Raw genomic sequence first — 13544 nt, forward strand, 5'->3', positions numbered from 1 at the left:
AAAAAAAACTAAAAGAAAACTATTGTAACCATATTACGACAATGCTCATACATGGAAATATTGCTATGCCTCATTACCATTTAGGCTTATTTTAAGTATATTGGCATTTTTTTTCATTATTGTGCTGTTTCTATTATAAGAATTTAGTTGAGCTTAGAATATAATTAAGAGTGGGTAACTACTTGATTTCTTAAAAATTATCTGTTTGAAATTTCAAAATTTAAGTTTCAACACATGAATCTAGAAATAAACACTAAATCCAATATTTAAAATCACATTCCAAATACTCAAGTCCAATTGTCTTTAGAAGTTAATTTTTCCAAACTATTAGGAGGAAATAATACCATTTTTCACAAACTCTTCCTAAGAATAGATAAAACATTTCCCAAATTGCTATGTAAAATATCTATACCAAAACCCATCAAGAACCTTACAAGACAATAAAATTATAGACAACATCTCCATGAATGGAGATGTGAATATTTTAAAGAAAATGTCAGCAGACTGAATTCAGTCATATATGATAAAAGGAAAAGAGCAAAGGAGTTTATGGCAGAAATAAGAGATATTTCATATTTGAAGGTTTATCAATGTAAACCATCACATTAACAGAAAAAAAAATGAAATATTTTGTTATCACTTAGATAAATGCAGAAAAAAAAAAACGAGATAAAAATTAGCACCAGTTTATGATAAAAAATAAATCTTAAATTAGGAATAGAATGGACTTTATAAATCTGAAAATGAGTTTTTACAAAATACCCATCTGAGACATCATACTTCATTATGAAATACTGTAAGCTTTCCTCCTGAAATGAGAATGGAACAAAAACACCCTCCATAAACCCTTTTGTTTACCATTGTAATGGTACAATTAAATGAAAATAAATAGACTACAACTGTCATTATTCACGGATGGTGATATCTGCAATAGAACATCTTAAAGAATTTGTAGTTAATCTATAAAAATATATAAGAATTTTTTACAATATCGATTACAAAATTAAATATACAAAAATAAATTTATCTACACTACCAACAAAAGTAGTTTTTTCAATTAGAGTAGCATTAAAATAATCAAAATCCTAAGACTATATCTAGCATAAATCTTAAATTTTCAATGAAAAGTGTAAAAGCATATTAAAAAGATTGTAAAAGTTATAAAAAAAAAAAATGGGAAAATATACCATGTTCATGGATTGAAAGATTAATTTTATAAAAATTCCAATTCTCTTCAAGTTTACCTATGGTTTCAAAAGAATTATGTTTTGTTTTGTTTTGCGGGGGAGGGTTAGTTGTTTTATGGACATTAACAAGCTAATTATAACATTTATTTGGAAATATCGAGGGCTGAAAATTTTCAAGACAATTTTAGAAGGAATAGTATCTGAAAGACTTCAGCTGCCAGACATCTGGACCTATTATAAAAATAAACGAAACAGTGAGATAGTGGCACAGAGATAAACACACAAATGAAACAATTCAGCATTCAGAGAGACACATTCATATATGGTTCCTTGACATATAACAAAAAGTGACACCAAGATATAGTCAAGAAGTTACAGTCTTTTCAATAAATGGTATAGGGTCAAATGGATTTTCATATAAAAAATAAATTTTACACCTTTTCTTCAAAACATAAATATCATTTATACCAATGAATTCTATTTCTAAATTTGAACGGTTAGAGGAAACATACACATAACTTCAAGAGCATGGAGTAGAAAAATATTTCCTAAAATACACAAAAAAACCCATAAACTATAAATTTGATTACATTAAAAGTAACAATTTTATGTTATCAAAAGGCACTATTAAGAGCATGCAAATACATCGGACAGAGTATGAAAAAGTTATTTACTAGAGATATGTCTAGCAATTCCCAAAATACAAATATCTAACATGTGTAAAGACTATGTAAAAAAAAAAAAAACAAAACTGTAAATTAATAAGCAAAAGGCAGACAATATAACAGGAAAAAAAAAGACAAAAGACTTGGTCAGATACTTCATGAAAGAGTTTTGAAAATTTTTTATTAAAGCCACAAGAGTGGAAGTTTGAAAGGAGATTGAAAGGATAAATAAAATCTGACTTTGGACAATTAGAGGACAAAACCTCAGAAAATGGTGGAAGAATTGTCAGATAAGCAGAAGGAGCAGCTCTGGATTACAAGAGGGAAGAGGCAGTTGAAGCAGAAGATGAACTCAGTTTCTAAGATTGGTCTATAGATGCTGTTTAGAAAGTTCTCATTGAAGAGTTTCTCTTTTCTTTGTAAAGAGAGGGATATCTTCTGATAAAAACAAGGAGTCAGAATTAGTGGAACATAGAAGTTTGAGGAGAGTGGAGATCTCACTGTGGAAAACCAAGAGTTGAGCAAAACTTAGTAGAAATTTTGGGAAATATTTATGGTTAGTCTGAAGCTGGTAGTACTGAATTAATTTACAAAATAATTCTAGAGTCAATTTGCTGTACTTTGTGAACTCAGTTCTCAATAGAGTTTTCTCTAATTCTCACCTACTATTCTAGTTCCTTCCAACCTGTGTATCATGTCTATTTTCTTTGAAATTTTTCTACCTATCTTTAATTCTATCATCAAGATTGATTTGGGCTAATTTTTTTTTTTTAAAGGTTTCTAATGGATTATAAAACTATCTTAATTTTCCTCATACAACAAAAGGTCTAGAGATAAAGAATTGAGTTCCTCTAATAGTGCAATAATATTAGGGCTATGAGTCAGTATCTGTGCAACTTTTTTGTGACTTCCTTTATAGTCAGAAGATGAATTCTGCAGTCCCAAGTGTTGTCTTCTCACTAGTGTCCTTTGCAAAATGGCACAGGAAGGAAAGCAAAAGTGTTTTCTGATTACCAAAAAGAAAAAACAAAGTACATTCCCAGAGGTATACTTCCCCCTTCCCAATCATCATATCTTAATTCATCTTCTGGTGCTGCCTCCAACTAAAAAATATTTTTGGCAATAAGAAATTGAGAGGAAAATATACTAGGTAAGTATACACAGTATTTGCTATAGCTCATCATTCGATAGCACTTTCATGCACAATATCTGTTCATGATCTTGTCAATGTCTTAAACTTTCTTGTACAAGATCTGTTTGTGAGAGCTAGTAAGTGAAGTGGAGGAGGAGGTCATTGATGATGAGGAGGTCAAGGAATTAAACATCAAATTAAATAGCTCATTGACTGCTGGACAGCACAAGACACAAAACTTTAAATAAAATTTTACTTGTTTTCTATTTTTAAAATGTAATTCTTGTACACTTTAGAAAACTAGAAAATATAAAAAAGGAAGAACTTGCAATTAAAGAGGATTTATTTATTTCCAATAATGTATTTACTACTCTAGACACAGTTCATACAAAAATGAGTATGTCCTATAATTCCTCAAACTGCATAGAGTTCAGGAGACATATGTGCATGTATGTCTCCTATGTACATATGCAGGAAAAGGTTATAAATTTCAGAAGTTTTAAACCAGGATATCGTATAATCTTTTTCTATTATATTTAATTAAATTTCAAAAATAATAAACCACTAATATATGTAAGAAGATTCAACAGAAATATTATTCTCATAACTGTTATTTTTATGTTTTTATATTGAATCTTTCAAACATAAGCAAGATATATAGAATAATATAACACACATGTATGTGTCCACTTCTGAAAGACATTTCCATGTTGTTTCTTTAAAAGTAACGACTATCCCCAATTTTGTACTTATCATTTCCCCTGCATGCCTTTATAATGATATTAAATAAACAATGTCTTCAATTTACTTGTATTTTATGTTAGTATGATATTGTATTGTATAAATCCATCTTCAGATTCCTTTTTATCACTTATTTACGTAAGATTCATCCATACTGATGCTTAAAAAAATAAAATTGATTTATTTTTGTGGTAGAATATAAAATATTTGCTACTTCTTTAATGGGAAAATTATATCCTGTTGATATCAGAAGTGGACATAAGATTTGTTTTAGGCAATGAAATGTAGAGGGAAGTAATGAGTATCAATAGTATGTCTTTGTGATTTCTTCCCCTCTTCCACAGAGCTTAATGAACCATACAGAGACATCTCTATTTATTGACAGAGTGCAAAGGTTGGAGAACAGAACAGATGCTTACCTATGATGTAGTGTGAGAGAGTAATAAACTTTGTTGTAAGCCACTGGGATCAGTTGTTACCATATAATAATTTAGGTTAAGCTGACTGATGTAATTTAGTTTCATTGCTATTGAATATTTGATTGTGTAAGTAGACCTACATTTTTTCGGTTGCTTGCTATTAATTGAATCGCCTTCTCTCATCCCCAAATTCATATGTTGACGCCTTTGCTCTAAGGCGACAGTATTTAGAGATAAACCCTTTAAAAAAGTAATTAAAGTTAAATGAGGTCCTGAGGATTGAGCTCTGATCCAATAGTTCTGGTATCCTTATAGAAGAGGAAGAGACTCCAGGGATGAGCATACACAGAGAAAAAGCCATGTGAGGACACAGTAAGAGGCAGCTATCTACAAGACAAGGAGGAAGAGGACTCAGGAGAAACAAAACATGCTCTCACTTTGATCTTGGACTTTCAAAACTGTGAGAAAATTAAATTCTGCTGTTTAAGCCACCCAGTCCGTGTTGTTTTATTATTGTGATTTTAAGAATTATTTTCTAGGACAAATATACTGTTCATATTTCTTTGTGTACAAATTTGACACTCTATTACATAAACTAGGAGTAAAAAACTAGATCAATAGAAGCCATAATATCCACCTAGATTTTGATGAATTGGCTTTGTTTTTTATACTTTTACTAGATTATATGAGAATTCTCATGTTTCACACCATTATCACTACTTGGGGTATGGTTAGCTCTTCACAGATATGTAGTCACTTCCTGATTTTAGTTAAGCTCATTGAGGATAGCAAATATGCCAAATATTATTGTATTTCTATTAACATATATGTAATAAACATTTCTGGTAAATACTTTCTATTCTATGAGGATGATATTAACATACTATTATTGTCAAACTAAATAAGAGAAAACATAATTAAAAATAGTTTGAACAACTCTCAGATTACCTGTTAAAATGAAGTCAAGCCTGAGCATTTTGTACTTTGACTCCAAATTTATCTGTTGAAGAGATAAGACATTTACTTCATGTATTTAATAAAAATTTTTACCCTTGATCACCAATACAAATATCTTTTCTTCCAAATACTAGACATGTACTTGTTATTCTATTCAAAGTAGTCATTTCGAGGTAAAAGCCAAATAACCTGATTTTACATGATATACACTAGGAATAATTTATTTGCTCTTTTTACATACAAGGTTGCTTTAGAAAGACTGTTGAAAACAGCAGTCAAAAAGTATGATTTAAGTAGTTTTATTACAGAGGTAGTGGAATAGTCTAAACAAGAAAAATCTTATTTCCAATATTTTTATTCAAAACCTTCAAATGCAATAACTCCCCAAATTAAACCAGGTAATTTCTACTTTCCTCATCATCATGCTGGTTTGATACTTTGTGAACTAAAAGTTGATACTCCTGAACATCTGGTGCAATTATATGTCTGTGTCTTCCCATTATTTAGGGTGAACAAAAAGATCTGAACTAGGGTATCGAGCAAGCAAGAAAAGTGATTTTCAATACATAACATGTAATAAACATGAATATGTAATTTAATTCACAGAATGTTTAATAATAATTTATGGTAGCATTTCCTTCAGAGAAATAAAATTAAAAAATTACAGTTGTTTTCCAAACAGAGGATACTTTATATAATTCTGGATAACTAATGTATGCTTTCTAAAATTAGTATAGCTCTGAAAACATAAACTGGAGAATTGAAACCAGTTAACATCTATTCATTGAAAAATAGCAGTGAAGTATAACTAAGCTGAAATAATTCAGTGCTTGTAAAAATCTCAAGTCAAAATTTACCTTCTGGTTTCACATTTAACAATTATCTATGATTAGTACTAAACCTATGAAATACAGGATCAGAAACAGAAATACCACAGGACATTTTACTATTGCCAATAGGCATAATTTCAATGTGTAATACAATCAAAGATAAAATTGCTTCAGGCCAGGAAAAAGGAACCCTTTAAGCAACCTGAGGAGATTCCAATGGAAATGCACACCAATTAATCCTAATGAAATCCATGCAATGGTGATTCAATAGAAAGTTATATACCCTTAATGTAACTGAAAAGAAAGATGATTTATAGTCTACAGTTTATTAAGATTCCTGAGGATTCCAAATACAGGAGAAAAAGAAAAAAAATATCAAAAGAACAATGAGAATTTATGCTAACTCCATATCTATATATTATTTTTTAATTTGACTAATATGTATGTTACTTTTAATTTACTTTGATGCAAAAAATCATAATTATTAGCTTTTCCCACTTCATCTGAAACAAATAAAAATATATATATTCACAATATTACATAATTATGCTAAAATTGTTACTAAAAAAATCTATAATCTAATAATTACTGAGCACGCAAAGTGGTTATACTTTGTTTCTTTAGAAAATATTTAGAATATTTAAAAAAATATTCTAAAGAAATAAAATAAAGCATAACCACCAACTGTGTCCTCAAAGCCTTAGCAGTATAGTTAGCAACATAAAATGTGTAAGTATTTACATACAAATTTGTTCTATACAATAAAATATAGACTATAAATATTTTTCTAAGTCTTCTTAAAAGTAACTGGAGTTAATTTACTAGGGTTTTTGATAATCAGGATTATAGAATAATTTATATATAGGAAAAAGAGAATAGAGAAATCATTTAAGAAACTTTCAGATCATGTACATGTGAGGGGAAACACCATGAACTAGATTGGTGAGAACGTCTGGAATGAATAAGATTCAATTTAACTAAAAGAAGAATCAATTGAATTTCTTAGCAAAAATCTTTGTGGGTAAATACTATAATGAAAGATAATTCTGTGTTTTTAAAAAAATATATACCAATAAAGAGGGTTCGATTAAGATGATTCAGTTAACAACTAATTTCCCTCTCAATTCTCAAAATTAAAACTAATATTGAAAATTTAACAAAATTTAGATATTTCTGGTCAATATGATGGAGTAGGTAAATGCTGTACTTGCTTCCTTTCACAACCATAACAAAATTACAACTAACCTACAGAACAGCCATCACTGGGAGTCACCTGAGTCTAACTGAACAGAGGTATAACTTTGGACAAAGAGAAGAGGACACCTGAGACAGGTAGGAGGAGTGGAGATGTGGAATGAGTTGGTCCCCAACTTGAGTGTGGTAGTTGAAAATCAGGAGTGATATGTCTCAACCAAGGTCTCCCTCAGAGGAGTGAGATCCCAGTCCTACACCAGGCTCCCCAGCCAAGGTTTCTAGTACTGGGAAGAGAAATCCCCATAACTTCTGGCTGTGAAAACCAGTAGAGACTGTGGCTGAGTGAGACAGAGGGCAGATGGAGTCATAGACATTGCTCTTTAGGGACCCACGGTGGACTTACTTGTCAATGTACTCACTCGCTCTGAGCTCCAGCACTTGAGCAGTTCAAAAAGTGCCAGGGACATAAATAGAGGAATTGGTTATCTAGCTTCAGGGTGAAGGCTGGAGGGGCAGCTTTCTCTCAGACAGAAGTGCTGGCAGAATCCATTGTTCCTTTGTTGAGCTCTCCTTCTCCCAATGAGTAGATGCAGTTAAATACCATGTCTGTGTCTTCATCAACCTGGCTAACACTGGTTGCACCATCCTGGTGATTACCTGAGACTTCACCCCACCTAAACTGTGGGGACACCTAAGCTTCCTCCGGTGGTTTTTCCATACAAATGGCTTGTCTTGGCTCATGCTGTCCCTTTCCCAAAATCTCTAAAAGGTTAACAAAACCCAAACAAGCAGCATCTGGCCTCAGCATGCCCCATACCTCTTGCTGAGTAGCCCCAAACTGAGCACTAGTGGCAGCCAGTCTCGGTTCACAGCTTGGCCTCTTGAGGCACCACCAAGCCCAGCACAGGTGGCGGCCATCTGCAGATTGCTTTGTGACTCTTGCCAGGTGTCTTCAGGCAGGATACAGGCTGTACTAAACTTGGGCTGCAGTGGGACTGCTCCCAGGAGGCTTGGGGCCAACACGCTTGGTTGCTGGCTTCTGACCAAGCCAGAGCTTCATCAGAGAACAACGCACCCAAACAGCAGATTGGGCAGGTACCAGAGCCTTTCTAAAGTGAATCCTGCTCTGTAGGGTCATGTTAATTTGTATATTCATATCAGCATTATTTATAATACACGAGATATGGAGGCAACCTGAGTGTTCATCAATAGATGAATGGATAAAGAACAGGTGGAACCTATATGATTTTATTAACCAATGTCATTCCAATAATTTTAATAAAAAATGCCTAGAGAGAATATCAAAAACTGTCTATATCACTTGGTTGAACCAGATAATCTAAGAGGACTATATTATCATATAAAAGCAGAGCACTTATTCAAGACTTCAAATTAAAATTCTGGCAGATAATCACTTAAATTTCATGGGTTATGCAGAGATATATTCAGACAGGCCTAAATTCTGATCTCATTTCTACTACTTATATCATACAGTTGTAGTCAGGCTTAAATTAGATAATATAAGTAAAGTATCTAGAGCCTATTGCTGCAAATAATAAGATTCTCTCATATCCTATTCAATGGCTTGATAATCAATAGATATTTTGTACACAGCCCTTTGTGGAATACTAGGAAAGCATATGACATAATTCCTGCCCTTAAGGGGCTTACAGTAAAGATGGGCAGTTAAAAAAAAAAAAAAAGAATAAGTTACACATATATACAATGGTATATTACTCAGTCATAAAAAATGAAATCTTGCCATCTACAACATGGATGGACCTAAATGGTATTGCACTGAGTAGAGTAAGTCAAAGACAAATGCCATGTGATTTCACTTACATGTAGAATTTAGAGAACCAAAATAACAAAACAGAACCATACTCATAGATACAGAGAAACTTTTAATGGCTGCCAGATGGAAGTGGGGTTTGAGGAGTGGGTGAAAAGGGAGAAGATATTAAGAAGTACAAAGTGGTAGTTACAGAAGTCATGGGGATGTAAAGTACAGCATAGGGAATATAGTAAATATTATAATAACTATCTATGGTGTCAGATGGGTACTAGGTTTATTAGGATTATCACTTTGTAAATAATATGTTTAATTACCACATTGTACACCTGAAACTAATATAACATATGCCAACTGTAATTGAAAAATAAAAATATATATATTTAAAAAAATAATAAAAGGAAAATTTAACAAACTTTAATCAACTCATCGGTCTGGGAAATTCTTCCTTTGAAAATATATTTGATTAAAATTATGTTCAGTACTAAGTTTAAAATACCCAAAAGCTTTTGAGAGGTTAAGAAAGGATATCACAACAAAGGCCATGGCTAGAGATTCCAATTTGGAAGTTATATATAAAAAAATAATAGAGGAATAGATATAGGTAAAGCCATGTGGAGGGTTAAAGTTGCCCAAAAGGAAACAGACTTTAGACAGATAAAGGTCTTCAATTAGATCTGAGGTCATCAGTGACTTCTTACATAGTAGTTTCAGTGGCCCAGAGAGGCTGCAAAGATGCTTACCAAAAGACATAAATTGAGGACCTAGCACATTGCTTGAATCAACATTTTAAAACCTCTTTTAGAAGAAAAGGAGAAACATGGAATATGTTTAGAGAATGAGTTGTGAAGGAGTTTGTTCATTTTTCAGAAATGTCTAAGCATAAATATAATTCTGTTTCTTTATTTGTAAATAAACATATTAAATAGACTTTTTAAAGTCATGGTCACTAGTAGGTATTAAAGCGCATATCCTTGATAATAGAAGTATTTCGGCTAGAAATTGTTTTATCAACTACTTCTCTTATGTTTCTTATTTGATTTCCCCATAAACTGTAACTCCAAGAGGCAGGGTTTTGTCTGTTCACGGCATCATTATATCCCCAGTGATGAGCTCATGTAGGTACAAATAGATATTTTTTTGAGTAAGTGAATTATAAATCCTATGATATGTTCACAATGACGCTGTGTTTCTACTTTCCCACGTTATTTTTAAATAGCTTTATAACAGGCATATTATAAGAAAAAATAATGATATAATCCCAATACCATTAAAATCATTTGTGTATTTCCTTCGAGGCTTTTATGTTATTATGTGTATAAAGTTTGGTATAATTTCTCTGTGAGTCAGTGAGATTGTACTAGGTTTTGATGAGGTACTAGACAAACAAAAAATACAATGAATTAACATGGTCAAATTTTATATATCACTGATGCTGTATGTCCACTTTGTGTGTGGGGGGGTGTGTGTCTTTGTCTATGGCAGGATGGTTCTTATCGTAGTCATTGAGGCTGATGGAGGTTTCACATCAACATGTAGCAGAGGTCATTGTAGCAGAGGAGAGGGGATATAGTAACACATAATAATTTTTAAACCTCCCACCTGTAAGTGACACAACGTAATGCCTGCTAAGTCATTCAGTTCACATTTCATTTACCAAAGCAAGGTTGTGGCCGATGACCACCTTCATTAAAAAATAACAAAAGGGAGAGAGGAAGTGCAAATCTATCATTTGTCTGAAATATAAAGAACTGAAATTATTTAATAAGCAGTAATATTGACTGCCTAGCATTTTTAGTTCACTGCTTGTGGAATCTGTCTTAACATAGTGGAATTTGTCCTAACATAGAAAGCAGAAAGAAAATTGGGTTGACATTACACAAATGTGATTGAAAAGTACAAAAGTGAAAATTCTATCATCGAGGCAATCTTAAAAATATAATTTACAAAAACATTATGATTTAATTTGAATCATTAATTATAAATTGAGAGGCTAGAAGGAATTAAATAGCAAAGGTATAATATTCGAGTTCAATGTAGTATGTGCCATAATAGTGAATAATATTAAACGATAAGTTAATGGTTGAAAATTCTAATTATAAATGTGGTAATAATGATGATGCTGGAAGAATACCCTTTATAATATGCAAAAATACTAAAATTTTTCTGAAGACTCATATGTAAAGCAAGAAAACATGATATAGTTGGCAGTTGAGGCTGTACTGTTTTATTTCAGTAGGTACACTATGATTATAGTAACAAAAGATCTATATCTGTGAGTTCAAAGAAACAAAAAATCATTTAAAGTATTTGCTTATTTTAGTTTTAACATAACACTTTTTTAATGCTCTAGTGTTGTTTGTCATAAAACATATATTGGAAGAAAAATGTTTTTCTAAAAATATTTTCATATTTTGGAAAGAGAATAATCTGTTCAGAGGGTTTTCAGGAAAAAGCAGTTATTAATTCAAATGAGTAAACATAAAAGGTCAATTATGTCTTAGGTCAAGTTGAAAATTATATCTTTTTCAGATCTCTATTTTAGTATTTTATGCTGTCTTTACAAATATTAAAGCAGAGAGCCTCAGTGACTTGCCTGAAAATTGTGATAAACAGGAGATTATTTTTTTTAGATGAGTCGTCATTCAAATAAAGAATTATATTGAAATAACCTACATGTCTTTGCAGTTTTATGACTTTAGGTAACAATTGTAGTAACTGTTAAAATATTATATATTTCTTAATTTAATTGATTTAAAAGAGTGTTTCCCTGCATTGTATTGAGTTAGACATAGAATTCAGTTAACATATCCTTTTCTTTTTTCTTCTTTATATTCCTCTCATCGATTTAGCAGATAAATGTTTCAAATCCCAATTTTCAGTGAATATTTTATTATAGATGACTTTCATAACATATGTTCTAATGTAATTTTTAAAGAAATTGGAATCTAACCCAATTGCTCTACTATCATTTGTATACATTTTTATAATCTGAGCTATCATTAGTCTTACTTATTAAAGACAATTCAAAATCTTCAAATGATTAAAAAATCTTTAAGAGGAATGGCTAATTACATAATATAATAAAATTCTATTCAACAGTTAAACTTCTTAATATTTTTGGCATGATGGATTTCTTAAAGTAGTCAAAGAGAATCAATTATAGAATTTTAAAATTATAGGAACAGATTATATTATTACTAGCTTATGTAAAATTTTTGTAAGACATTCTGAATAAGTTAATAAAGAGAAAATAGTGATCTTCATTATAATACACTTATTTAAAATTATCAGCAGTGAGATTATGAGAGGGTTACAAATTATTTCTTATCTTAAATAAAATTACATTTTTTTTCCACCTATCCAATACAATAATCCATCTGTCTGATTTTGTGTAGAAAATTAAAGGGAACTCTAGATTTCATATCTGAACAAGGAATACACTGAATTAAACAGATATTTTGGGTTAGTATTATTTCTTGCCATATGCTAGTCTGTTATTTATTAATCATCCTTATACATTTGAAAGATTTTCCTTCAAGATATATTTATACACTTTATTTTGTGAATACCAATACAATGACCTGCAAAAAAATTATTTTTTGACAATACTATTCTGAAAAAAAACATACTATAAGCTAATTCAATTGTTCCTGGAAAGTTCCTTTTCTCTCTTTATAGGCTGACTTCCATAAATATTGTAATTTTATACTTATTAATAAATCATATTGAAATCATAAGATATAATGGAGTCTTAGCTACAAGTTACAAACATACTTTTTCATTTATATATAGAATATTTTAATAATAGATTCCTAGTGATGTTAGGATGATTATATTGAATGATATATCTTAGAAAGTTATAAAAAAGGCATACATGTTAAATTATGATCATACATAATGTAATAATTACCTGAAATTTATGATTCATCATAGTAGTTCCTACCAGACATAGGAGTAAGACAATAATCTGTGCTTAGATGGTTACCGGGAAATAATCAGTTATTAATTCAAATGGGTAAACACAAAAGATTATAGGTCAAAAGTAAAAATAAAACATCATTAAAATCATTTCTTCTCTTGATCTTTTATGCTATTGCTCTAAATTTTAACATCAGTTTGATAGATGGTTTCAAGAGGCTGATCCTTTTGTTTATTTGTATTTTTTTCTGAGTTAGTTCTTGAATTATTTCCACAATGATTTAAAAAATATATAACTAATAGGTCTATGTTAGATTTTGTTCATCTTCTCTAATACTGCAATTGGCAAGTTGTCAGAGAAAATATTAGTCTCCTCATCTTATAATAACATCACCCAAATAGCATTCTTATAACTCTGGTAGCTTTCAAGATATGTTGCATGATGTTTTACCAATAGACTTTTGGTAAGAATGATGAGAATTGAAAAGAGTTAGATGTAAGAAAATGTAGACCTCCTAAGAACGTACATAAGGCAGTAATTGGTAATTGGCAGTTGTAAACTTTCAGGGGATTTGTATCTGTGAATTAGATCGATACTTTCAGAAAAGTTATGTATGAAGAGGTTGCCATCAGCAGAATTACTTATAAATATATTAAGAAAATAGTTTACTGCCCCTATCTATTGATTTAAAAAAATGTTAACAGG

General features: G+C 30.8%; 1 pseudogene; it reads left to right on the top strand.

Annotated features, from left to right (window-relative positions):
- Positions 1-8901: 8901 nt before the first annotated feature.
- LOC102898794 overlaps positions 8902-13544 on the top strand; it is a 6465-nt pseudogene continuing 1822 nt past the window's right edge.

Source organism: Pteropus alecto, unplaced genomic scaffold, assembly GCF_000325575.1.
Source record: "Pteropus alecto unplaced genomic scaffold, ASM32557v1 scaffold38, whole genome shotgun sequence".
In the NCBI taxonomy this organism is placed as follows: Eukaryota; Metazoa; Chordata; class Mammalia; order Chiroptera; family Pteropodidae; genus Pteropus; species Pteropus alecto.